The sequence below is a fragment of the Hyla sarda genome, chromosome 11 (genome assembly GCF_029499605.1).
Source record: "Hyla sarda isolate aHylSar1 chromosome 11, aHylSar1.hap1, whole genome shotgun sequence".
In the NCBI taxonomy this organism is placed as follows: domain Eukaryota; kingdom Metazoa; phylum Chordata; class Amphibia; order Anura; family Hylidae; genus Hyla; species Hyla sarda.
This window is the reverse complement of record NC_079199.1, coordinates 11,232,096-11,259,839: the sequence shown is the minus strand read 5'-3', so window position 1 is coordinate 11,259,839 and position 27,744 is coordinate 11,232,096. Positions and strand designations below refer to the sequence as shown.

Sequence of the window (27,744 nt, the reverse complement as noted above, 5' to 3'; positions counted from 1 at the left end):
TGAAGAATACAGATCACATGTTGGGGAACAACTTATAAAAGAACCCCCCCCCCCCCCATATTTTAAAAATTGCCTCCACAAATGACTTTTTTTTTTTCTTTTTAGCATATATTATGGTAAAATGAAAGGTATCATTATAGATTTATTTGTAAAATGAATTATGTCATTACAAAGTACAAATGGTCCAGCAAAAAAAAAACACAAGCCTCATATGGGTCTGTAGATGGGAAAAAAAAATAAAATAAATAAATAAGAGTTATAACACTTCGCAGACGAGGAGGGAAAAAAACGAGAATTAAAAAAATACAAAGAATTACGAGGGAAGGGAATTTCTACTGCTAACACCTCTCCCTATACACCCATGAGCATTTTAAGCATTTCTCTCTACTACTAATACCTCTCACTATACACCCATGAGCATTTCTCTCTACTACTAATACCTCTCACTATACACCCATGAGCATTTCCCTATACTGCTAATACCTCTTCCAATACACCCATGAGCATTTCCCTATACTGCTAATACCTCTTCCTATACACCCATGAGCATTTCCCTATACTGCTAATACCTCTTCCTATACACCCATGAGCGTTTCCCTATATTGCTAATACCTCTTCCTATACACCCATGAGCATTTCCCTATACTGCTAATACCTCTTCCTATACACCCATGAGCATTTCCCTATACTGCTAATACCTCTCCTTATACACCCTTGAGCACTTCCACCTACTGCTAATACTTTTCCCTATACATGGAGAACGGCTTATGAAAGAAACCCCCATATTAAATTTACCTCCACAAATTACGAGAGGTTCAGAGATCCCTTTGAAGAAGCAGCCACAATGTAACAACAACACAGATAGCTCTGCCCTCTCCAATTACGTTTTTAGGATAATTGTGTAATTAAATTTAAAAAAAAGCGTATGTATGCAAGACCACAAGTGAGAGGAACTATAAGGTAAGATTTTTTTTTTCTTACATTTTTGTGTTTTTCTCGGAACCTTCATTATTTTACCTTCTATAAGCTGATTGCTTCTGCAATTTCAACATTTCAAGGAACCCCTGCTGAATACAATTTGGGGATAATTGCACACTTTTCATATAAAAGTGACCTGTAGGGCACACTTAATATTGGTTTAATATTTAATTTTCAAGCTAAGAGTATGTAATCATTTTAATAGTCCAGAAATTTTTTTTAATCACTTTAACCATTTTTTTTTAACTCTTTGCTGCCCAGGGATATATATATACACTCAGACATACATACATACATACATACATACATATACATGCATAGAGACAGCACCTGACACCTCTTTGGGTTTAAGTGTATAGGAGCTCAGGCATTCCCTATCCCCTATGGGTATTGGGGACCTATATAGGCCTTAACTAGTAAAACAAAACCCTAGGGGCAAAAAGTGTGAACTATAATTCTCTAGGATGGGGAGTGTAGTGGTGTAAACCAGGATTATTGTAGAAAGTGTTTCCCAATTTTACTTTTACAATGAGGGAAAATCAGTGCCAAAAAGTTATACATATTTGTAAATTATTTCGATTTAAAAATCTTAACCTTTCCAGTACTTATCAGCTGCTGTATGCTCCAGAGGAAGTTGTGTAGTTCTTTCCAGTCTGACCACAGTGCTCTCTGCTGACACCTCTGTCCATGTCAGGAACTGTCCAGAGTAGGAACACATCCCCACAGCAAACCTCTCCTGCTCTGGACAGTTCCTGACATGGACAGAGGTGGCAGCAGAGAGCACTGTGGCCAGACTGGAAAGAACTACACAACTTCCTCTTGGGAATACAGCAGCTGATAAATACAGGAATGAATAAGATTTGTATATAGAAGTAATTTACAAATCTGTATAACTTTCTGGTACCAGTTAATTTGAAAAAAAAATTAATAAATACATAAATAATAAATAAATAAATATTTCTCCAGAGTAACCCTTTAGGGGCAGAGTCCAACATTGTGGACAATGCTCCCCCATGGTCCGTGCTCTAGAAAAGAATCAAGCACACCGATGACTTTGGAGAAAAAGAGTGGGAGACAGCACCTTGTGACCTTGTGTGACACCATATTATGTAGGTTGTTTTATCCCCCAATGTCTGTTACCCCTAAAGGGTTGGACTCTTACCTTGGATCAATATAATATGAGCCTTTCACCCACAAAATGGGGTATACACAGAAAACAGATTGACCACATTGCAATGGAAAGCCAGCATGTTCCCACTGTGCCACCCAACTGCTTTGACTGTAACCCCAGGAGGTTCAAGTTCAATGGGCACAGTCAGATTCAAAAACTTTTTATATGTTGTACATCTTGGCAAACATTAATCTTTCTAATATACTTCATAAGGAAATTGTATTTCCTTATTCTAGAAATCATGGCAAAGACCACTAGGGGTCCCCATACCATCCAGAACACAATCCGGTTCGGTTACAGCATCATCTTTGTCCTAGCTGAAGCACAAGCAGGGACTAAGTCCCATAAGTTTGTGTGTGTGTGTGTATGGGGGGGGGGGGGGGCACTCCTGTCCTATCAGACTATAGAATGAAAACAGAGAGGAGGTGGTTACAGAGCAGCCTGCACTGATTGGATGAAGAGACCCAGCACAGCAGACTCAAGGAGAAGAATAAGCCATGCAGAGTTAGGACAAGCCCCTCCAGAGCATGGGATGACAAACCAAGTGAGCATCAGAAAGAAGGTATTTGTGAGGGAAATATAGGTGCTGGACACATACAAATTATACGTACATGATTAGGATTAGGTACTGAGTAACATATAACATTTTGTTTTTGTGGGATATGACAGGTTGTCTTTAACCCTTCTTCATTTGTAGTCACCTCTGGAAGTTACTTTAGAAAGTTCTCCCCTTGTACAGTAAGTAGAAAGTTCCTTAGGTCGACTCCAGCTGAGAGTCGATGAAGTTGTGGAGCCGGAATAATTTAGAGCTCTGATCACCAATGTCACATGAATTTATTAGACTCCGGAGACTTGTAAGATTCATTGATTCTCCGCTGATCTTCTCTTTTGTCAGGTTGACCTTTAGAAATAAAAATATATATAACAATGTGACCTTGTCAAGGAAAGATCTGGAATATATCATAATAATAATAAGAAGAAGAAAGTACTCATGTTCCTGGTGATCAAGTATTAAAGGGGAGAGGGATTTATAGCATCAAGATGGCAATAAATCAATGATAATCCATAACCGGAACTTGGAGGAATTTACTGTCATCACCATTGCCACGTCTGGGATGGTTGGTGCCACATCGGAGCGACAATGGGATCTGGGAATTCACAGCTTTTCTACTGAATTCAAGTATTCAATTACATGGAGACAAAAAAAAGAGATACTGCCACCTATGAGATCATCACCTGATCAAGGGATCCCTGGCCCTGTCTAGCCTGCTTAAAGGGGTACTCCGCCCCTGGATAGTGGAAAAGATGTCTGATCGCGGGGGTCTGGTCACTAAGATCTACGGCCCGGTACCCTGGCGTTCATAACATTCATGTTCAGAACGCCAATTTTGGGCGGCCATGGTCGTGACCACAGCTATCACGCCCCCTCCCATAGACATGAATGGAGGGGGCCAGACTCCCCGCGATCAGACAAAGGTCAGGGGATAACATTTCTAGGGGCGAAGCACCCATTTATGGCAATTTGTGGGGAAGACGAAAATGGCCAAATTGACTTAAAGGGGTACTACCGTGCTGACAACTTATCCCCTTATCTAAAGCATAGGGGATAAGTTGCCTGACCGTGCGGGGTCCCGCCGCTGGGGACCCCCACGATCTTGCACGCAGCACCTTAGAGGTTAAACAGCTGGGATACGAGTTGTCTCTGATCCTTGATGGTTTCCTATTGCATAACGGAGATCAGTTCCTAAGCCTGCTCTATATTTCTCCATACATGTTTGACAGATGTGACTAAGGGGTTAATACAGCTGATTTAACTCCTGCCGTGCTACCAGATCCTGTCTAATCTATCAGGCCTGCGGACTGCGCCATAGTAGCTGTCTCCTGGTGATGGGATAAAGGGGTCACACATCTGCATATATGTCAGCCAGCAAAAAGTCCTTATATCTGATGTGAACAAAGGCCGATCCCAGATCGATAGAGAACACATTAACCTTTCCCTCTTTATTTGCTGCTCAGTGATTACACAACGGCGCGGTCACCTGACACAATGAGAACGTTTACCGATTCATTACAATCCGTCTATAAGATCCATCCCAGCACAAAGGCCTGATAGCTCCATACATGGCTAAGATACAGCGCATACACATTGAGGTACATTTGCTATCTGTGTTGTATTGGTGTCACGCGTGTTAATAAAGTTTTGCCTATTTTTGGTCCACTGGATGTACTAAGAGGCGCAAACCTACTACCGCTACTCTCTCAAGGCTGGTACATGTACTGAAAGAGTTTGGTTGCACTCAGGGTGACCCCTATTAACCTGGTATTGGACGTTGCATGAGTCTACCTGACAGCCTATGTTGTTGTACTGAGACACCCCTGAATATTCCCCTGATGACGTCACGCAAAGTGACGGACCGAAATGCGTAGGAACAGTGGTACGGGGTATTGTAGTTATATACCATGTGCATTATATTCTTCTATCATGGACCTTTTATACAGTTTGGTGGAGGGTACATTGTCGGACCATTCCAGGGAACCCTCATTTTGGGCCCCCTGGGAACTCATCACATTGACAAATTAGTGGTGGATTTTTGAGCAAACATTGCCATTTCTGCATAAAAATACAGGAGTTTGCACCGCTGGCGTGGCTTGATAAATGTCCCCCACTGTGCAGTACTGTACACCCAACACATTTATGGTCCTCTGCCTAAAACTGGATTATTAACCTAAAGTAATAAATAGTAACAGTTCATTTGGATTGTGGAAACATGGTTCCATTTTTATTATATATATATATATATAGGAGGAATCCTCTTGATATTCTGTCTTCTATACTCTGGATCAGCTATCTTGACTGCCAGCCCTGGATAGTTTAGGGTGGAGTCTATTGGTTAGGTTCTCTAAAATCCCAGGATTTTCCATTTGAAATCCATCCACTAGGGGTCTCCCTCCTAGTGGCCGGTTGCAGCCTGCTGTGACGTCACTGCTGAATTCAGACTGATCCCGGCTGGGCAATCAGTCTGAATTCAGTCAGCCTGCACTCTCTCCCTTCCTTGTCAATCAGACAAGTGGGAGGGAGCACTATGAACGCCAGGGCTGCGAGCATTGGCTCACTGGCCTCGCGCGCAGCCCGTTCCCACCCCCGCCCGGCATGTACAGCCTGGAGGAAGTGCCGCACTGATGCACCAGGACTGTACATGTCCTTTTGGGGTAAGTCTGATCTGTACATGTCCTTTTGGGGTAAGTCTGATCTGTACATGTCCTTTTGGGGTAAGTCTGATCTGTACATGTCCTTTTGGGGTAAATCTGATCTGTACATGTCCTTTTGGGGTAAGTCTGATCTGTACATGTCCTTTTGGGGTAAGTCTGATCTGTACATGTCCTTTTGGGGTAAGTCTGATCTGTACATGTCCTTTTGGGGTAAGTCTGATCTGAGGTCTTGTCTGCGTTCCGGGATCTCGGCAGAGAATTTTGCACGGCAGGTCCGGCGAAGCTCCTATACTCCTCTTCCATGGATAGCACATGTAGTGAGAAATGGGGAGGAGGAGACTCTTGTGATGCCACGCCCCCTGTGCAGCACGCGGTGTTCGTTTAGTCATGGCGTTCGTCACAGCCACTCCCCTTTTGATGCTATGCCCCCTCAATGCAAGTCTATGGGAGGGGGCGTGGCTGCAGCCACGCCCCCTCCCTTAGACTTGCATTGAGGGGGCGTGGCCATGAAGTCACGACCCCCACTGCCGGCTCCAAGCATTCAGAACAAAATGTTCCAAACGCTGGAGCAGCAGAGTATCCCTTTAAGCTCACACACTCCATCTAGTGGTAGCTGCAGGCGGTCAGAATTGTAGTATTTATCTCCTTGTCTATGCAGGGGATTTGGATTTCCTTGTCTGAAATACTGATCCTGACCCCTAAATGTATTATAAAATTATTCAGCACAGAATTTCATACCCTGAAGGCAGAGATTCAGGTCAGTACCAGCACATCCAGTATAGTGTAAATCAGTTCCTTCAGGAATATACACCCCAGGAATCCTTTCTTCCCTATCGGCGGCCGTGTCATTAGAATCTGAAGGTTACAGGATAGTCAGCCATAGCACTGAGGGTTCCTATTAATTGAGGTGTGCGGAGAAAGTGCAAAACAGCTGACACTGCCAAAAAAGGGTAAAATGTGTCTCTAAAGCAAAACTCTGAACAATTAACATAACAAAGAATAAATTATCTGCCGCTCCCCGCCGCGCAGCGAGGACTCCGAATATGGCAGAAGCTTAATCAGATTTCAGAGAACTTTGGGGCTTATGTGTCGACCTAGAACCAAAAATATGGACAAGTAGGATGGGGCTGGAGACTAGCACCAGGAAGAGAGCAATATCATATATTCAGGAACGGTTTTAGGCTTACCGTGGCCCTAGGCAAAATCAAAAGAGGGGCCCCAAAAGTCGTAATAGTGCACTAACCAGATTTGCACATTTTTGGTCACTTCAAATACCATAAAACATATCTAAAAAGCTATTGAAAAGTCCCATCAAAACAAAAATGATGTCGATGAAAACTACAAATCAAAGTGCAAAACATGACCCTTATACATAACAATAAAAGAGTTATAGGGATCGGAATAGTACAATTTTATATTTTTGTATAGTTCCCCCACATTAGGTGCAGTATATTTCCCCCACATTAGGTGCAGTACGGACATTAGGTTGGCAGTATAGTTCCCCCACATTTGGTGCAGTATAGTTCCCCCACATTAGGTGCAGTACAGTTCCCCCCCACATTTGGTGCAGTACAGTTCCCCCACATTAGGTGCAGTATGGACATTAGGTGCAGTATAGTTCTACCACATTAGGTGCAGTATAGTTCTCCCCACATTAGGTGCAGTATAGTTCTCCCCACATTAGGTGCAGTATAGTCCCCGCACATTAGGTGCAGTATAGTTCTCCCACATTAGGTCCAGTATAGTTCCCCCCACATTAGGTGCAGTATAGTTCCCCCACATTAAGTGCAGTATAACTCCCCACATTAGGTGCAGTATAACTCCCCACATTAGGTGCAGTATAACTCCCCACATTAGGTGCAGTATAGTTCTCCACACATTAGGTGCAGTATAGTTCTCCCCACATTAGGTGCAGTATAGTTCTCCACACATTAGGTGCAGTATAGTTCTCCCCACATTAGGTGCAGTATAGTTCCCCTCATTAGGTGCAGTATAGTTCTCCCCACATTAGGTGCAGTATAGTTCCCCCCACATTAGGTGCAGTATAGTTCCCCCACAGACATACAGCCTTCAGCTATATACAGTGTATGGCTGGAGGCTGTATGTCTGTGTACTGCCCCACTTCAGTGTTCCGACCACCGATTCTTTTAAAGTCAACGCAGGGGCTGCTGCAGAAAGGTAGCCGAGACATCCTTGTGTCCCGGAAAGATCTTTCGGGACACAGGGATGTCCAGAATATGATGGGGGCCCCCTGCGGGCTGCTCAGTGCCAACCACGGATATATGCAGGGCCTTAACGCCGGCCCTGCATATATTACCGACACTCCCACTCTGCACTTAGATAATTCATAACTTTTTAACACATGCACACCCCATATACTAAGACAAAATCCTTGTAGTGCCGCACACTGTGCACCTGAATGTAATAGCCCCATACTGTACACTGCACCGCTGAATATAATAGCCCCATACTGTATACTGCACCGCTGAATATAATAGCCCCATACTGTACACTGCACCGCTGAATATAATAGCACCATACTGTACACTGCACCACTGAATATAATAGCACCATACTGTACACTGCACCGCTGAATATAATAGCACCATACTGTACACTACACCGCTGAATATAATAGCACCATACTGTACACTGCACCACTGAATATAATAGCACCATACTGTACACTGCACCGCTGAATATAATAGCACCATACTGTACACTGCACCGCTGAATATAATAGCCCCATACTGTACACTGCACCGCTGAATATAATAGCACCATACTGTACACTGCACCGCTGAATATAATAGCACCATACTGTACACTGCACCGCTGAATATAATAGCCCCATACTGTACACTGCACCGCTGAATATAATAGCACCATACTGTACACTGCACCGCTGAATATAATAGCACCATACTGTACACTGCACCGCTGAATATAATAGCACCATACTGTACACTGCACCGCTGAATATAATAGCACCATACTGTACACTGCACCGCTGAATATAATAGCGCCATACTGTACACTGCACCACTGAATATAATAGCACCATACTGTACACTGCACCGCTGAATATAATAGCACCATACTGTACACTGCACCGCTGAATATAATAGCACCATACTGTACACTGCACCGCTGAATATAATAGCACCATACTGTACACTGCACCGCTGAATGTAATAGCCCCATACTGCACACTGCACCGCTGAATATTATAGCACCATACTGTACACTGCACCGCTGAATATAATAGCACCATACTGTACACTGCACCGCTGAATGTAATAGCCCCATACTGTACACTGCACCGCTGAATATAATAGCACCATACTGTATACTGCACCGCTGAATATAATAGCACCATACTGTACACTGCACCGCTGAATATAATAGCACCATACTGTACACTGCACCGCTGAATGTAATAGCCCCATACTGTACACTGTGTACCACTGAATATAATATCACCATACTGTACACTGCACCGCTGAATATAAAAGCCCCATACTGTACACTGCACCGCTGAATATAATAGCCCCATACTGTACACTGCACCGCTGAATATAATATCACCATACTGTACACTGCACCGCTGAATATAAAAGCCCCATACTGTACACTGCACCGCTGAATATAATAGCACCATACTGTACACTGCACCGCTGAATATAATAGCGCCATACTGTACACTGCACCGCTGAATATAATAGCCCCATACTGTACACTGCACCGCTGAATATAATAGCACCATACTGTACACTGCACCGCTGAATATAATAGCCCCATACTGTACACTGCACCGCTGAATATAATAGCGCCATACTGTACACTGCACCACTGAATATAATAGCGCCATACTGTACACTGCACCGCTGAATATAATAGCACCATACTGTATACTGCACCGCTGAATATAATAGCACCATACTGTACACTGCACCGCTGAATATAATAGCCCCATACTGTACACTGCACCGCTGAATATAATAGCACCATACTGTACACTGCACCGCTGAATATAATAGCACCATACTGTACACTGCACCGCTGAATATAATAGCACCATACTGTACACTGCACCGCTGAATATAATATCACCATACTGTACACTGCACCGCTGAATATAAAAGCCCCATACTGTACACTGCACCGCTGAATATAATAGCACCATACTGTACACTGCACCGCTGAATATAATATCACCATACTGTACACTGCACCGCTGAATATAAAAGCCCCATACTGTACACTGCACCGCTGAATATAATAGCACCATACTGTACACTGCACCGCTGAATATAATAGCGCCATACTGTACACTGCACCGCTGAATATAATAGCCCCATACTGTACACTGCACCGCTGAATATAATAGCACCATACTGTACACTGCACCGCTGAATATAATAGCCCCATACTGTACACTGCACCGCTGAATATAATAGCGCCATACTGTACACTGCACCACTGAATATAATAGCGCCATACTGTACACTGCACCGCTGAATATAATAGCACCATACTGTATACTGCACCGCTGAATATAATAGCACCATACTGTACACTGCACCGCTGAATATAATAGCACCATACTGTACACTGCACCGCTGAATGTAATAGCCCCATACTGTACACTGTGTACCACTGAATATAATATCACCATACTGTACACTGCACCGCTGAATATAAAAGCCCCATACTGTACACTGCACCGCTGAATATAATAGCCCCATACTGTACACTGCACCGCTGAATATAATATCACCATACTGTACACTGCACCGCTGAATATAAAAGCCCCATACTGTACACTGCACCGCTGAATATAATAGCACCATACTGTACACTGCACCGCTGAATATAATAGCGCCATACTGTACACTGCACCGCTGAATATAATAGCCCCATACTGTACACTGCACCGCTGAATATAATAGCACCATACTGTACACTGCACCGCTGAATATAATAGCCCCATACTGTACACTGCACCGCTGAATATAATAGCGCCATACTGTACACTGCACCACTGAATATAATAGCGCCATACTGTACACTGCACCGCTGAATATAATAGCACCATACTGTGCACTGCACCGCTGAATATAATAGCACCATACTGTACACTGCAAATCCCCATAGCAAACCTCTCTTGCTCTGGACAGTTCCTGACATGGACAGAGGTGTTAGCAGAGAGCACTGTGGTTATCCTGGATAGAACTACACAACTTCCTGTGGAGCATACAGCAGCTGATACCTACTGGAAGGATTAAGATTTTTATATAGAAGTAATTTACAAATATGTAGAACTTTCTGGCAGCAGTTGATTTAAAAAGAATAATAGTTTTCCACCGGAGTACCCCTTTAAGTTCACCTGCATTAGATACAATTAGGAAAATTAACTATTCACCATCGGGGATCCTAAAAATAAAAAGGGCATTTAAAATTGAAAGTTTTCTTCCTAAAATTTACTTAACAATTTGTCTCTCAATATGGGCACAGTGCCAACGCAGCATGGATTAGAGTCATTTCTGACAGTCTGGGATCCATTGTAACCACCACAGTCTGTTCTATGGGTTATCAGTAGTGGATCCATAGCGTTTACTCTGCGCGGCTGAATCGGCACAGAAAGGGCAAGGAGCTTGGCAGGGAATAAACCAGTCTTGCTCAACCAGGGTGCCTCCAGCTGTTGCAAAACCACATCTCCCAGCATGCCTTTGTAGTTTTGCAACAGTTGGAGGCACCCTGGTTGGGCAACTACAATTTCCAGCATGCCCGGGCAGCCTTTACCTCTACATGTTGGGAGTTTTGCTACACCTGGATTGGAAAACTGCAATTCCAAGGCTGCGAAGTTTTGTAGTTTTGCAACAGCTGGAGGCATTCTTGTTGGGAAACTACGATTCCCTGCATACCCAGACAGCCAAAAGAATGCTGGGAGTTGTAGTTTTGCAACAGCTAGAGGCGTTATGATTGGGAAACTACGATTCCCAGCATGCTGGGACTGCCAAAATATGTCTGGTCATGCTGGGAGTTGTAGTTTTGCAACACCTGGTTAGGAAACTACAATTCCCAGCATGAGTACCAGTTGTACTCAGATGGTGGCCCTCCAGCTGTTGCAAAACTACTACTCCTAGCATGCCCAGACAGCCTTTGGCTGTCTGGTCATGCCTGGAGTTGTAGATTTGCAACACCTGGTTGGGAAACTACAATTCCCAGCATGCCCGGACGGCCTTTGGCTCTCTGGGCATGCTGTAAGTTATAGTTTTGCAACAGCTTGAGGCACCCTGATTTGGAAACTACAATTCCCAGCATGCCCAGACAGCCTTTGGCTGTCCGGGGATGCTGGGAGTTGTAGTTTTGCAACAGCTGGAGGCACCCTGGTTGGGAAACACTGATTCAGACTGACTGTCCCTTCCCCATCTGTTGCTGGTAATGCTGCGCACATCCTGCCACCTCTCACCTGCACTCGCTCTGTTCTTGCTGACGTCCCTCGCCCGTCCCCGGTGAATAGTTTGCCGCTTCCTGATATTGTCTTTTTTATTGTCTCTCTCGCAGTAGCTCCGAATTATTTGCAGGCCCCAGTACGCGATTTCTCCTGCAGTTTTGTTTGTGCTTTGCAGATGTAAAGGTTGAGCTTAATATACTGTCTCCATCCCCAGGTGGGCACTTAAAGTGATAGCGCTGAATTCTATCTACTTTTTGGAAACAATCATTTTATGCACATGAAGGAGCCGCTTCTATTATTTTTTTTTCTTTTTTCTTTTTTTGGTCATGTAAGTCGTCTAGGAAAACTAAGATTTAGAAAAAAAAATTGAAAAAAAAAAAAAGCAGAAATGACTTCAGTATGGTGGAAGGGGACTAAATTGTAACCCGAGGTAGAGCTCCACTTTAATATTTTGCTTAAAGGGGTACTCCGCCTCAAGACATCTTATCCCTATCCAAAGGATAGGGGATAATATGTCTGATCATGGTTGTCCAGTGGATGGGGACCCCCGTGATCTCAGGGCTGGCACTGCGGCTTCCATATTCGTGATGTAAAGCCACGCCCCCTCCATTCATGTCTATGGGAGGGGGAATGACGGCTATAACATAGCCGCTATAACATAGACATGAATGTAGGAGGTGTGACAGCTGTGGTCACCTGTCATCCAACACGGAGTGGAGTTCACTTTGTGCAGTGGATGACTTGTGTGCCGCACCGGAGATTGCGGGGGTCCCAACAGCGACTCCCCGCTGATAGGGGATAAGATGTCAGGGGCAGAGTACCCCTTTAATATATGACTTGTTATTGGGTATCCATTGCACCTTAACCTACCCATTGATGGTATACAGGTTGCCTGTAATCAATTCACTAACCCGAGCTCCAGCGCTGTTTCTGCCTCCTCCCCTCGACGCTCAGCAGCATCTCTGGTAGCCGTGTCAACAGGACTATTGTCAAGTGATGATGCTTTCCAAACACCTGGAGGGGGGGGGGGGCGGGGGGGGAAAGGCTAGGCATATCAGCATAGCCCCCAGTTGAGTTGAGCGAGCTTTCCTCGCCAGGCTAGCCAAACTTTAGGTAAGTGTTTGGTTCACAGCAAACTGGCAGTGAAAGAGTTGTGCAGCGCAACTTAACTGTTTTGTCCCAGTAAATCTGCTGGTTTACTGTGACATCTTGCTGTGCTAAGTGCTATGAGCTGCCCCAGAAAGGAGGAGTTCATTAGCACTGCTGAGTACCACTAGTTAACTCCTTGGGGGGGTGTATGCAGGTGTAGGCAGCCATCTGTATAGCTGTGTAATGTATACAGTAAAGAGAGTGATACAGAGAGAGAGAGAGAGAGAGAGAGAGAGAGAGAGAGAGAGAGAGAGAGAGAGAGAGAGAGAGAGAGAGAGAGAGAGAGAGAGAGAGAGAGAGAGATATTTACCATCTCGTCCAGCAGTAAAACTGCTATAAAAGCATTGTGATGTCCCAGTACAGGACATGGTCCTGCACTACACTTAGGCCCTGTCAGGTTGAGTCCCTCACTGATCTGGGGCTCTACTGCAGTGTCTCCCCTGCTGTGACTATACTGTCATTCATTGTAATAGAATTGTAGTCAGTGTTTTAATGTATAGTTACTAGAAAGGACCTGTGAGATGTCACATGTTATGTTTATGTTGTCACATGTTACCCAGAGGGCACCAGCTTGACACATGACCCACAGCTTGATTAATGAGCTTTGGCTCAGCCCCCCTCTATATAAGGGGGCGGCCATTACAATTCACTTTTTTGCTCTTAGCTCTTATGCTCCCTGCTGAGGAACAGCAAACACCAGAGATCTCAGGGCTAGTGACCAGTACCTGGAAGTCATCCAATCTACAGTCATTCCAGTAAGTCAAGTCTAAGTCTGCTGTCACTACTACCTATAGTCAAGTCCAGCCTAAAGTCAGGATTCCAAAGTCCATTACAAGTCTAATTGGTCCCAGCAGGCTGTGAGGTCTTTCTGGGTTCCTGGTCACCTCTCTGGGATTCTGGCCAAGCTGTGAAGATAATTCCATCTATGTGACCTCAGTAAAGCCTCCGTTAAACCATAACCTGGTTGTGGACTCTCCTTTCATTGACGAGCTATTGGAATAGCGGAGATACCGTTCGTGTGGTTCCAGTACCCAAAAACACTCTGGCGTCATGAACAATAGGGGTTAACAACACCTTGCCCTTGGGGTTAATACCATCTAGCCCCTCCACCTACACTGCTACACTCCGTGGTCCCGCCATACACCGTGGGTCACTACAGCCTCATTTAGAGGGGCAGTGACCAATTATCCATTCATCTGGCTCAAAAAGCTGTGCGATTCCAACTTATCTGTATTATATTGGATTTGTACCAGAAGTTCACTAATGTTGTTTTAGAGAATTATAGGGGGAGATTTATCAAAACCTGTCCAGAGGAAAAGTTGCTGAGTTGCCCATAGCAACCAATCAGTTTGCTTCTTTCATTTTTTAAAAGGCCTCTGAAAAAGGAAGAAGTGATCTGATTGGTTGCCATGGACAACTCTCTGGACAGAGACTTGCATTGAGGGGGCGGGACATCATGAGGGGGCGGGGCTATGACATCACGAGCTCCCAGCACTGGCTCTAGGGTTTGGAATACTTTGTTCCAAACGCTGAGCAGCGGATCACCCCTTTAAGCGCAAAAATATTATAACTAACTCACCCAAGAGTAATAGAAGAATAGCAGGTAGTTACCTACAGAGGGGAGGAGCCTCTGTAAGGGGGAGGGGCCATATTAAGAGGGAGGAGCCTAGAGATAATTTTCTTATGTTATTTAGAGATGCCCTAGAATATTCTCAGTAAATTCAACGCCTCTTGTTAAAGTGTAGACGTTCCTCAGGATCAATCATATTTCCAACAATGGTTCCACATTGATCTTTTCTAGACGAGAAAATTCTTCAAATTCATTAAATTCCCCCGTACAGTATAATCCTCGGCATAATGGGAATGAATGTCGGATAATTCTTCAGCTCTTTCTATTGTGTATATACAGTGGATCACAGTATATACAGGATTCCAGATGCATTGGATGTAAAAGTGTCTGTAGTCTTTAACCCCCTGAGGACCAACTTATTTATCTATTTATAAAAAACAATTGTATGTTTTTTTTTTTGCTTTTATATAAAAGAGCAAAGCCTTATTTTTACGTTTTCCATTTTGATTATTTTTCTGTGTCATGTGTGTTTTCATTGTCTTTATAACAGCATTTTATGTCCCATATACCGTACTTGTTTCTTCAGTTTAATTTTCTTTATTCTGTGGGTAAGTAGGATTATACTTATAGTGATATCGAACTTAGAGAGTTTCTGTTGTGATTTAGTATTTTAATAAATAAATAAAAACACACATAAATAAAAAATATATATAATATAAATATAAAACTAGCTTTGCATCGCACTATTCTAAAACCTTTATCATATGACATTTTTATTTTCCCCTTTTTGGAGATAATTTTAGCGAGGGGAAATCTATAGTTTTTTTGTTTGTTTTTATTGATACTATTTTGGGGTAGATGGGTTTTTTTGATCATCTTTACTGTGCCGGAAAAGTAATTAACTATTTTAATAGTTTGGACTTACAGATGACATCACACAATATATATATATATTTTTTTATATGATACTTTTGAAGGTTGTCCGGGTATGTCGGGAGTTGTAGTTTTGAAACAGCTGGAGACACCCTGGTTGGGAAACACTACTTTAGATTTATCCACATGCAGGGGCTCGACTTCTATCCAAATAGACTCCTTAAGGCTCGGTCGGTGCCGCCAATATGTGATAACAAATTAGAATCAGAATTGTCAATAAGGGAAAATATCTGCACTAATTAGTTTTGGGGACTTGATTACATGTATTACATTCATCCCAGAAGGGACCAGAATATGTACTGTAGTTCTTTGTTCCAGTTTCATTCCTCATTCCAACGTGTTTCCCCCCATCTGGTCTTTATGGTTTCATCAGAGAATGTAGAAAAATAAGTGTCACAAAAAATATTCCTTTCAGGCAAATACAATAAATAAGAATCCCAGAAATAGCGCCTGTTGCTGGAGAGGTGAACCAAAAGCCGATATCAACGCCTGCCAATGCATATGTTGGATGTAGATTTGGTGGAACCATTTAACTTTTAGCCAGTTGACATCCCCTAGCAAGTACAATATTAGGCTTCCTGCTTGTAAATACCTACTTTCAATACCACGATTCCTAATGTTCCGTGCCATATGAGTATCTACACTGTACTGATACTGATACTGTTTGTCTTAAAGGGGTACTCAGCCCCTGGCATCTTATCCCCTATCCAAAGGATAGGGGATAAGATGTTAGATCACCATGGTCCCGCTGCTGGGGACCCTGGGGATCGCTGCTGCAGCACCCCGCCATCATTACTGCACAGAGCGAGTTCGCTCTGTGCTTAATGACTGGCGATACAGGGGCCGGAGCAGCGTGACGTCATGGCTCCACCCCTCATGACATCACGGCCCGTCCTCTTAATGCAAGTCTATGGCATGGGGCGTGACGACCGCCACGCCCCCTCCCATAGACATGTATTGACGGGGGCGGGCCGTGAGGTCACGAGGGGCGGAGCCATGACGTAACGATGCTCCGGCCCCTGTATTGCCCGTCATTATGTGCAGAGCGATCTCGCTCTGCACAGTAATGATAGCGGGGTGCTGCAGCAGCGATCCCCGGGGTCCCCAGCAGCGGGACCCCGGCGATCTGACATCTTATCCTCTATCCTTTGGATAAGGGAAAAGATACAAGGGGCGGAGTACCCCTATAAACCTTGGACATTGGTAAAGTGACCGCAGTCACTTGTGTTTCGGTGAATTGTTGAGTGGTCATATATAGGAGTGTGTAGTTTTGGGCCAAATGCCATTGCCATTGGTGAAGTGTACGTACATACATGTACTTAAAGGGGTATTCCATGCAAAACCTTTCTTTTTATATATATATCAACTGGCTCCGGAAAGTTAAACAGATTTGTAAATTACTTCTATTAAAAAATCTTAATCCTTCCAATAGTTATCAGCTTCTGAAGTTTTCTATCTAACTGCTCAATGATGATGTCACATCCCAGGAGCTGTGCATGATGGGAGAATATCCCCATAGGAACTGCACAGCTCCCGGGACGTGAGTCATCAGAGAGCAGTTAGACAGAAAACAACAACTCAACTTCAGAAGCTAATAACTATTGGAAGGATTAAGATTTTTTAATAGAAGTAATTTACAAATCTAATATTGAACAGCGGAATATTGGGGCTCAAGGTCAAGGATTTGAGGACACAGGTGTATATACAATAATTATTTGATTTATTCTAATAAAATAAAAGGCTGAACAGTACAACCAATAACACACAGGGCCCTTGTGTAATTATGGTAATAACTGAAATAATTAAGCAAATAATATATCTAAAAATAATTATAAAATTAAAATAATATTAATGATAATAATAAGACCACCTAAAATATAAATATAGATATAGATATAAATGATAATAATCTATAGCAGTAATGGCAGTTTGAAAGTTTCAATAATTGGTTAATCCTGCAATGAAAACATCCCAAAAATTGTCCAACAGTCATTGATTTAGTCACTAGCAACTGTACTGTTGTCTCCTATAGCAACAGTATGAGGAACCACTGACAGCGTTCTGTGTGGTCTCATATAATAGATTTTAAATAAAAATAATCAGCCGCTTTGTTTCCAAATGGGTGATACAGGATGGTAAAAGACACAAGATGTAGCCGGCATGCATAAACAGAGTGTCTTTCAACAGTTAATAGTTGCTACTAATTGTAGCCAGTTATGCAGCAAGAGATACTTGTAACAAGAGATGCTTGTATGGCAGGAGATACTTTCATGCTCACCGCTCCGCTGGTTACGGCAGGGACAGGATCACCGCTCTGACATCGGTCTGTGTGAGGCAGGTATCGGGTTCTGTATGAGATACTGCGATTAGTGTTGCTCACGAATATTCGCAATTCGAATATTATTCGCGAATATCGCATATTCGCGAATTCGCGAATTTCGCGAATATAGCGCTATATATTCGTAATTACGAATATTCGTTTTTTTTTTTGTTTTTTTTTCTTCACAGTACACATCACAGTGATCACCCCTCTCTGCTTCCAGCTTGTGTGGTGTAAAGAAGGCTGTAATACTACTGTGTGAGACTGGCGTGCGTAAATTCGCATATGCGAAAATTAGCATATGCTAATTTTCGCATATGCGAATTTGCGCGTATGCTAATTTTGTATGTGCTAATATTCACATATGTTAAATTTCGCATACGCGAATATTCGTATATGCGAAAATATAACGAGAATATAACGAATATGCGAATATTCGCGAATATATGACGAATATTCGTCCATATATTCGCGAATATTCGCGAATTCGAATATGGCCTATGCCGCTCAACACTAACTGCGATCTCCCAGGCAGTCTTTTTACTTTCACTTTGAAGTTAGATGTAAGCTCGCTATATACTGTAATTAACCATCAACAAGGCATCACTGCTATTCAGAATATTCTCAATTCTAAATCAGACTTGATACCTAGCCAGATAAAGTTTATTTTAGATGGGATTCAATTCATTCTTTCTCATAATTATTTTGCTTTTGAATCTGAGTATTATCTACAAATAAACGGAACAGCCATGGGCACGACATCCGCCCCCAGCTATGCCAATCTGTTTATGGCAGATTGGGAAACTAGCACCATCGACCCACAGCTGGGGGCGAGTCTGGTGACATGGCATAGATATATTGACAATATATTTTTTGTCTGGAGAGGTTCTAGAATGGCACTTGATAATTTTATAAAATCTCTTAATGTCAATAATTTTAATCTAAAATTCATACCTAAGATTAGCCAAGTTTCAGTTGAATTTTTAGATTTACTTATTACGGCCAAAGAAGAGAGTTTGGTTTGTAGCACATTTCGCAAATCAGTTGCTAAAAACAGTTTTATTTTGCTCACTAGTTGCCATCTCCCCCGATGGCTCACCAATGTTCCTACAAGTCAATTCCGTCGCCTTAAAAGAAATTGCACAAAAAACGAACAATTTGAACTTGAGGCAGAAGAACTCACACAACAATTCTTAGATAAAAAATACCCGCCAGAAAAATTCAAACAATCATTTGAAAAAATCTGCAGACTAGATAGATCTACTTTCTTCCAACTTAAAAACCCAGAACCTTTGAATAACACTACTACATATAGTGCCAAACTAATCATGCCTTATAATACGCAACACCGAAAAGTCGAGAACATTATTAAAAAATATTGGCCCCTCATCCAACAAGATAAAACCATAGGGAATTTAATCCCAAATAGACCCCCTATAGTATACACCAGAGCCCCCAATCTTGGTATAAAAATAGCACCAACTATACGACCCAACAAATAAGTGAAAAATTCTGAATCCACCATACTGGACCTTAAAGGCCTTTTTAGATGTGGACAATGTCCCAATTGTAAGGCTACCAATTTTGAAAAAAGAACTACATTAATCGAGTCCACTGCAAATGATTTAAGTTTTAATATTAGAGAATTTTTAAATTGTGCCAGCAGGGGAGTGATCTATTTAATCCAATGTCCGTGCAATAAACAATATGTCGGACGTACTTCCCGAGCATTAAAAATACGTATCTTGGAGCATAGATACAACATTAAAAAACAGAACAAAAAGCACTCCCTGTCGGCACATTTTAAACTATTTCATCAAGGCAATCCTAACAATCTTAAATACGTAGCACTCTAGATTATTCCAGACTGGCGAGGTGGCAACTTTATAAGTAAAATGTCGAGAGCAGAATCACGGAAAATATTTGAATTTGGTTCCCTGGCCCCCAAAGGTTTAAATAATGATATTGAATTATTTGGTTTCCTGGATTAATTTTATGGTTGGATCCCTTTGGACGGTCCATCGTGTGTCTGGCTGTACTATCAGCACCACGACAGACCCTTCATCGGGCTCTCTCCTTTACCGTCCGCCTATTAATAATTTTAATAATTTCAATAATTTTTATCTTATATAGTATTATTGCTTTTATTGATATGTTATTTATTGGGATTTTACATGGATTCAATACATTATTTATCTCATTTTTATATAGATTATATGAATTTTTATATATATATTTAATTTTATATGTGTATATTTTATGCATTTGTAGATATATATTACATTGGTTTTGTTTAGTGTTGAGTAGTGTATTCGTCATATATTCGCTAAATTCGCATATTCGCGTTTTATTTTCGCATATGCGAAAATGAGTGTATACAAAAAGTAACATAAGCGAAAATTCGCATGTGCACAAATTCGTATATATGAAAATTAGCATATGCAAATTTTCGTATATGCGAAAATTCGCACGCCAGTCTCACACAGTGGTATTAGAGTCTTCTTTACACCACACAAGCTGGAAGCAGAGAGGGATGATCACTGTGATGTGTACTGTGATAAAAAAAAAACTAATGTTCGTAATTACGAATATACAGTGCTAAATTCGCGAATATTCGCGAATATGCGATATTCGCGAATAAAATTCGCATTGCGAATATTCGCAAGCAACACTACTAGTGTTGAGCGGCATAGGCCATATAGGCCATATTCGCATATTCATAATATTCCTAATATTCTTGTTTTATTTTCGCAGAAAAGGAGAAACTTCGCGTATGCAAACATTTACATATGCGAAGATTAGCATAAGCGAAAATTCGCATATGCGAACATCAGCATATGCTAATTTTCACATAAATGAAAATTCGCATGTGCTAATTTTCGCATATGCGAAAATTCGCACACCGGTCTCACACAGTAGTATTAGAGCCTTCTTTACACCACACAAGCTGGAAGCAGAGAGGGATGATCACTGTGATGTGTACTGTGAAGAAAAAAATAAAAAATAAAAACGAATATTCGTAATTACGAATATATAGTGCTATATTCGCGAATATTCGCGAATATGCGATATTCGCGAATAAAATTCGCATTGCGAATATTCGCGAGCAACACTATTACCAACTGGCTCCAGAAAGTTAAACAGATTTGTAAATTACTTCTATTAAAAAATCTTAATCCTTTCAGTAGTTATGAGCTTCTGAAGTTATGGTTGTTCTTTTCTGTCTAAGTGCTCTCTGATGACACGTGTCTCGGGAACCGCCCAGTTTAGAAGAGGTTTGCTATGGGGATTTGCTTCTAAACTGGGCGGTTCCCGAGACACGTGTCATCAGACATCACTTAGACAGAAAAGAACAACCTTAACTTCCGAAGCTCATAAGTACTGAAAGGATTAAGATTTTTTAATAGAAGTAATTTACAAATCTGTTTAACTTTCTGGAGCCAGTTGATATATATAAAAAAGTTTTTTCCTGGAATACCCCTTTAACTGTTGAAAGACACACTGTTTATGCATGCTACATCTTGTGTCTTTTACCATCCTGTATCACCCATTTGGAAACAAAGCAGCTGATTATTTTTATTTAAAATCTATTATATGAGACCACACAGAACGCTGTCAGTGGTTCCTCATACTGTTGCTATAGGAGACAACAGCACAGTTGCTAGTGACTAAATCAATGACTGTTGGACAATTTTTTGGATGTTTTCATTGCAGGATTAACCAATTATTGAAACTTTCAAACTGCCATTGCTGCCATAGATTATTATCATTTATATCTATATCTATATTTATATTTTAGGTGGTCTTATTATTATTATTATTTTAATTTTATAATTATTTTTATATATATTATTTGCTCAATTATTTCAGTTATTACCATAATTACACAAGGGCCCTGTGTGTTATTGGTTGTACTGTTCAGCATTTTATTTTATTAGAATAAATCAAATAATTATTGTATATACGCCTGTGTCCTCAAATCCTTGAGCCCCAATATTCCGCTGTTCAATATTATCTTTATTTTCTTGGTACACCGTGGGTAGAGGTGTACAAATTGGGCAGCCCAGGTCTATCTTGGTTGTAGTTAGAGCCACTCCACTTCTCTCTTTTTTTAATTTACAAATCTGTTTAACTTTCCGGAGCCAGTTGATATATAAAAAAAAGTTTTGGCCTGGAATACCCCTTTAAAAGGGTATTCTGCACTTATGCTCTATCCAAAGGATAGGGGATAAGATGTCCCACTGCAGGGGGTCCTGCGGCTAGAACCCACCACAATCTTCGTGCAGCACCCCTGCCACACCCGGCCTTCTGAACAGAATGTTTAGAAAGCTGGGTTTTGGAGGCTGGAGATGTGACATTGCACCACGCAACCCTCGTGATGTCACACCACGCCCCCAAAATGCGTTGTCCCTTAATAAACCTACATTTTATTATTTTCTAACCTCGTCTGCCATCTAACGTCTTCTGTTAACCCTTTCACTCCCACAATAGGAGGGGCGCCATTTGTAGACGCCCATTTTCCTCGTGTGGCTCCGGGAGGCCTCTCCGGTCAACTGAGTCTCTCTATTATGACTCCATTCCTGTGTATTGTAGAATTAAAGGGGTACTCCAGTGGAAAACAAATGTTTTGAAATCAACTGTTGCCAGAAAGTTAAACAGATTTGAAAATGACTTCTATTAAAAAAAATCCTAATCCTTCTAGTACTTATCAGCTGCTGTATGCTCCAGAGGAAGTGGTGTAGTTCTTTTCTGTCTGACCACAGTGCTCTCTACTGCCACCTCTGTCCATGTCAGGAACTGTCCAGAGTAGACACAAATCCCCATAGCGAACCTCTCCTGCTCTGGACAGTTCCTGATATGGACAGAGGTGTCAGCAGAGAGCACTGTGGTCAGACTGGAAAGAACTACACAACATTCTGTGGAGCATACAGCAGCTGATAAGTACTGGATGGAAAAAGATTTTAATATAGAAATAATTTACAAATCTGTTGAAATTTCTGGAACCAGTTGATTTGAAAACTTTTTTTCCAACGGAGTACCCCTTTACAGTTAAACCTGATTCATTTCATGAGAGCGCCTTTAAAGGGGTACTCCACTGCCTCAGCATTCGGAACAGCGTTTGGGCGCCGGGGCTCGTGAAATCACGACCACGCCCCCTTGTGACATCACGCCGCGACCACTCAATACAAGTCTGTGGCATGGCTTGCATTGAGGGGGCATGGCGTGACATCATAAGGGGGTGTGGCCGGGACATCTTGCCCCTTTGTGCCCTCAGTCAGCGTTAGGAACAAAATCGCTGAGGCAGTGGAGTACCCCTTTAAATAAAATCACTTTATACATATGAGCCGATTTCCCTGTCTTTCTCTTATTTTGCGAAATTACTTAAAATCCCTTTAAAAATCTCACGTTTGGCAACAAGGTTAAATGAAAGTTTGTGAACCGCGGCTATCCTTGAATCTTCCACCAAATGATATTGCTTCCCTCTTCAGTGATTAGGATAGATCTGAGTGAAAATGAGTTCTGAAGCTATTAATTCCTGTAATAGAATGTCTGCCGGATTAGTGACATGTGAACCTTCTCGCGCTGCATATATCAAAGCAACTACTCTCTTTGTTCACATTCTTCGTCTGCCGTGACTGAGTCAGTGACACTTTGATTGGACATAATGCATATATTTACCAAATGAGATAAGACGGGGAATCCGGGCTCAGATTCCCCAGCTTCCGCCTTTCTTCTCCTTATTTCGACTTTTTAATTTTTTTTTTAAATTCTGATTAAATTTAGATAATGGCGGTGAATTTCTTAATTAAATCGTTTCCCCAACAACTTGCAAAGCAAAGTGTTTCTAAAACAAGTGGCTGCTAATGTCCAGAAACAGCACCACCCTGGTCAATAGGTTGTGTCTGGTATTGCGGAGGGAAAAACAGCAAAAATTAGACCACCAGTGTGGCGCCTACACCCAAAAAATTGACTTATCCAGAAGATTAAATCAAATGGCGTCTATTGGATAAGGTGCAAATTAAGTTGCACCATATCCAATAAACACCATTTGATTTTATCTTCTGACTATGTCCAATTTTTTGGGTGTAGGCGCCACACTGGTGATCTAATTTTTGCAGTTTTTTCCTCAATTTCACCTCACCGAGACTTTGAAGTAACGGCTACAGGGTAATGCAGGTGTTGTGCCCTCAGCACAACACCATCTGGTAAGGAGATTAACCCCTTACGCAACACTACTACTTAAAGGGGTACTCTGGTGTAAAACTTTTTTTTTTTTTTTTTTTTTAAATCAACTGGTCCCAGAAAGTTAAACAGATTTGTAAATTACTTCTATTAAAAAAAATCTTAATCCTTTTAGTACTTTTTAGCAGATGGAAATTCTTTACTTTTTTTATTTCTTTTTTGTGTTGTCCACAGTGCTCTCTGCTGACCCCTCTGTCCGTGTCAGGAACTGTCCAGAGCAGGAGAGGTTTGCTATGGGGATTTTCTCCTGCCCTGGACAGTTCCTGATACGGACAGAGGTGACAGCAGAGAGCACTGTGGTGTGAAAAGAATTCCAGAAAGAAATGCAACTTCCTGTGGAGCATACAGCAGCTGAAAAGTACTGGAAGGATTAAGATTTTTAAATAGAAGTAATTTAGAAATCTATTTAACTTTGTGGCACCAGTTGTTTAAAAAAATAAAAAGTTTTTCCACCGGATTACCCATTTAACACTAAGCTATTGCTCTCACGTATATATTCAGACTTTCTAAATGATCAGAATACAAGAATCTCACTGTACTGGGCTCAAACATAACACAAAGAGGCAAGTTAGTGTATAGAAATGGTGCAGTCGGCACTACTAATCCCAGCGCTCACCTAGCTTCCCGAGGACTGCACTCTCAAATTCCCTTGCTGTGGAAAATGCTGCGGCGATCAGTGACTTAAAGGGGTACTCTGCCTCTAGACATCTTATACCCTATCCAAAGTATAGGAGATAAAATGTCTGATCGCGGCGATCTCTACTACGGCACCGCAGTCATCCGGTGCACCTAGCAAACGCCCCCCCCCCCCCCCCCCCCCCCCCCATCGTGTCGTCATGCCCTCCCTCTCAATGCAAGTCTATGGTGGGAGGGGAGTGTGGCATGCCCCCTCCCATAAACTTGCATTGAGGGTGTGTGGCCGTGATGTAACGAGCCTCCAATGCCACAGCCAGAGTTCTAAACAGACGCCGGGTGCTGCAGGGAGATCGTGGGGGTCCCCAGCGGCGGGACCCCCCCGGGATCAAACTTCTGATCCCCTATCCTTTAGGTAGGAGATAAGATGTTTAGGGATGGAGTACCCCTTTAAGAAGACAGCTTGCATACAACGGAATCATGTAGAAAGTATCAATTACGGCACTCACAAGTATTCCAAACGTGCTTGAACTTTTATTCCGTGCCACAGGACGATAGTCCTGTGGCACGGAATAAAGGTTCAAGCACGTTTGGAATACTTGTGAGTGTCGTAATTGATACTTTCTACATGATTCAGTCATAACACAAAGAGGAATGAAATCTCTTCGTAAAATTGTATCCATACGTGCGCGTCCGTAAAATCCCGCGCCATAACCTGTGCGGCAGCCAAAGCCGAGATTAAACGTCTTCAAAACAAGAAAAAAAAAGAAAAAGGTCAATGACAAGTGATGCTTCTATTTCCCGATGACAACATGTAAAATGTCGCGTCTCCGCAGGTTTACAATCTTAATAAAGTTCTGCATGAAAAATTGATTTGCTATGTAAATTTACAAGAAATGACGAGTCAGGTTATAATAATGATGAAAAATAGAAAACATGAATTTCCACAGGGGCCGAACATGGAGAGAAGAAGCAAGAAAACTCTTCACGATTCATTGATCTGATCATATTATACACGTCTGGTATGGAGACAAAAGGGAGGTTGGGAGGAGGGGGCAGTTTTATAGTAGTTATATTCTTGTATATAGGAGGCAGTATTATAGTAGTTATATTCTTGTATATAGGAGGCAGTATTATAGTAGTTATATTCTTGTATATAGGAGCAGTATTATAGCAGTTATATTCTTGTATATAGGAGCAGTATTATAGTAGTTATATTCTTTGTATAAGAGCCAGTATTATAGTAGTTATATTCTTGTATATAGGAGCAGTATTATAGTAGTTATATTCTTGTATATAGGAGCAGTATTATAGTAGTTATATTCTTGTATATAGGAGCAGTATTATAGTAGTTATATTCTTGTATATAGGAGGCAGTATTATAGTAGTTATATTCTTGTATATAGGAGCAGTATTATAGTAGTTATATTGTTGTATATAGGAGGCAGTATTATAGTAGTTATATTCTTGTATATAGGAGCAGTATTATAGTAGATATATTCTTGTATATAGGAGCAGTATTATAGTAGTTATATTCTTGTATATAGGAGTAGTATTATAGTAGTTATATTCTTGTATATAGGAGGCAGTATTATAGTAGATATATTCTTGTATATAGGAGCAGTATTATAGTAGTTATATTCTTGTATATAGGAGCAGTGTTATAGTAGTTATATTCTTGTATATAGGGGCAGTATTATAGTAGTTATATTCTTGTATATAGGAGCAGTATTATAGTAGTTATATTATTGTATATAGGAGCAGTATTATAGAAGTTATATTCTTGTATATAGGAGCAGTATTATAGTAGTTATATTCTTGTATATAGTAGGCAGTATTATGTAGTTATATTCTTGTACATAGGAGCAGTATTATAGTATTTATATTCTTGTATATAGGAGGCAGTATTATAGTAGTTATATTCTTGTATATAGGAGGCAGTATTATAGTAGGTATATTCTTGTATATAGGAGCAGTATTATAGTAGTTATATTCTTGTACATAGGAGCAGTATTATAGTAGTTATATTCTGGTGTATAGGAGCAGTATTATAGCAGTTCTATTCTTGTATATAGGAGCAGTATTATAGGAGTTATATTCTGGTATATAGGAGAAGTATTATAGCAGTTCTATTCTTGTATATAGGAGGCAGTATTATAGTAGTTATATTCTTGTATATAGGAGCAGTATTATAGTAGTTATATTCTTGTATATAGGAGCAGTATTATAGTAGTTATATTCTTGTATATAGGAGCAGTATTATACCGTAGTAGTTATATTCTTGTATATAGGAGCAGTATTATAGTAGTTATATTCTTGCATATAGGAGCAGTATTATAGTAGTTATATTCTTGTATATAGGAGCAGTATTATACCGTAGTAGTTATATTCTTGTATATAGGAGCAGTATTATAGTGTTTATATACAGTAATACCAAAGTAATTCTTTTATGCACAGATCCAGTATTACAATTGTTCTATTTTGCTTTCTCTTACCTTTTTGGATATTAACGTAAGAACAATTCACAGATTTTTGTTTCTCATTGTAGGCATGGGGACATAATAGAGGACAGTGGTCACGGTATTGAACCTTGTCACCAATAAGTAAATAACAAGGCAGATAGGATACACGCACCACATAACCTTATGGACAGGAATATAATAAGAAAATTGAAATCACCTCTGTCCTCCGGCTTCAGGTCTGTCACATCAGGAGCGTGCGCAGAGCCCGCCAGCCAATCAAAAACCAATCTATTGCGCCGGTCGTCCCTTTGCTTGGCCTTGCCACTTTTGATTGCTGTTCAATGAACCCGTGAAAAGCTGACGATTCTTTCTAAAAGTAGTGTGAAGTGCGCTAAAAAGAGGTGGATATGCCAATCTTACAAAGTCATCTTAATTGCTTTTACAGCTGGAGCGGAATACTTGAATCCCTGTATATAATACCCACCAGCCCAGTCAGTCGATAATCCCAGTGAAATTGGTCTATTTGCCACCAATTCTTCACGCTTCATTTAAAGACAGATGTCCGTTTTCAGTAGGAATATTTTCTTTTTCCTGTACCTTTTCAGCTGATTTTTA

The 27,744-nt window shown here is 41.3% G+C and overlaps 1 long non-coding RNA gene across 1 annotated transcript; it reads right to left on the bottom strand.

The window, feature by feature from the left end:
- Window positions 1-2,653: 2,653 nt before the first annotated feature.
- Window positions 2,654-27,744, bottom strand: LOC130295841 (uncharacterized). Its single transcript, XR_008849022.1, has 3 exons — window positions 27,614-27,744; window positions 27,347-27,520; window positions 2,654-3,050 (listed from the first exon to the last, which is right to left on the bottom strand). It is a non-coding gene; the product is annotated as an uncharacterized LOC130295841 (long non-coding RNA).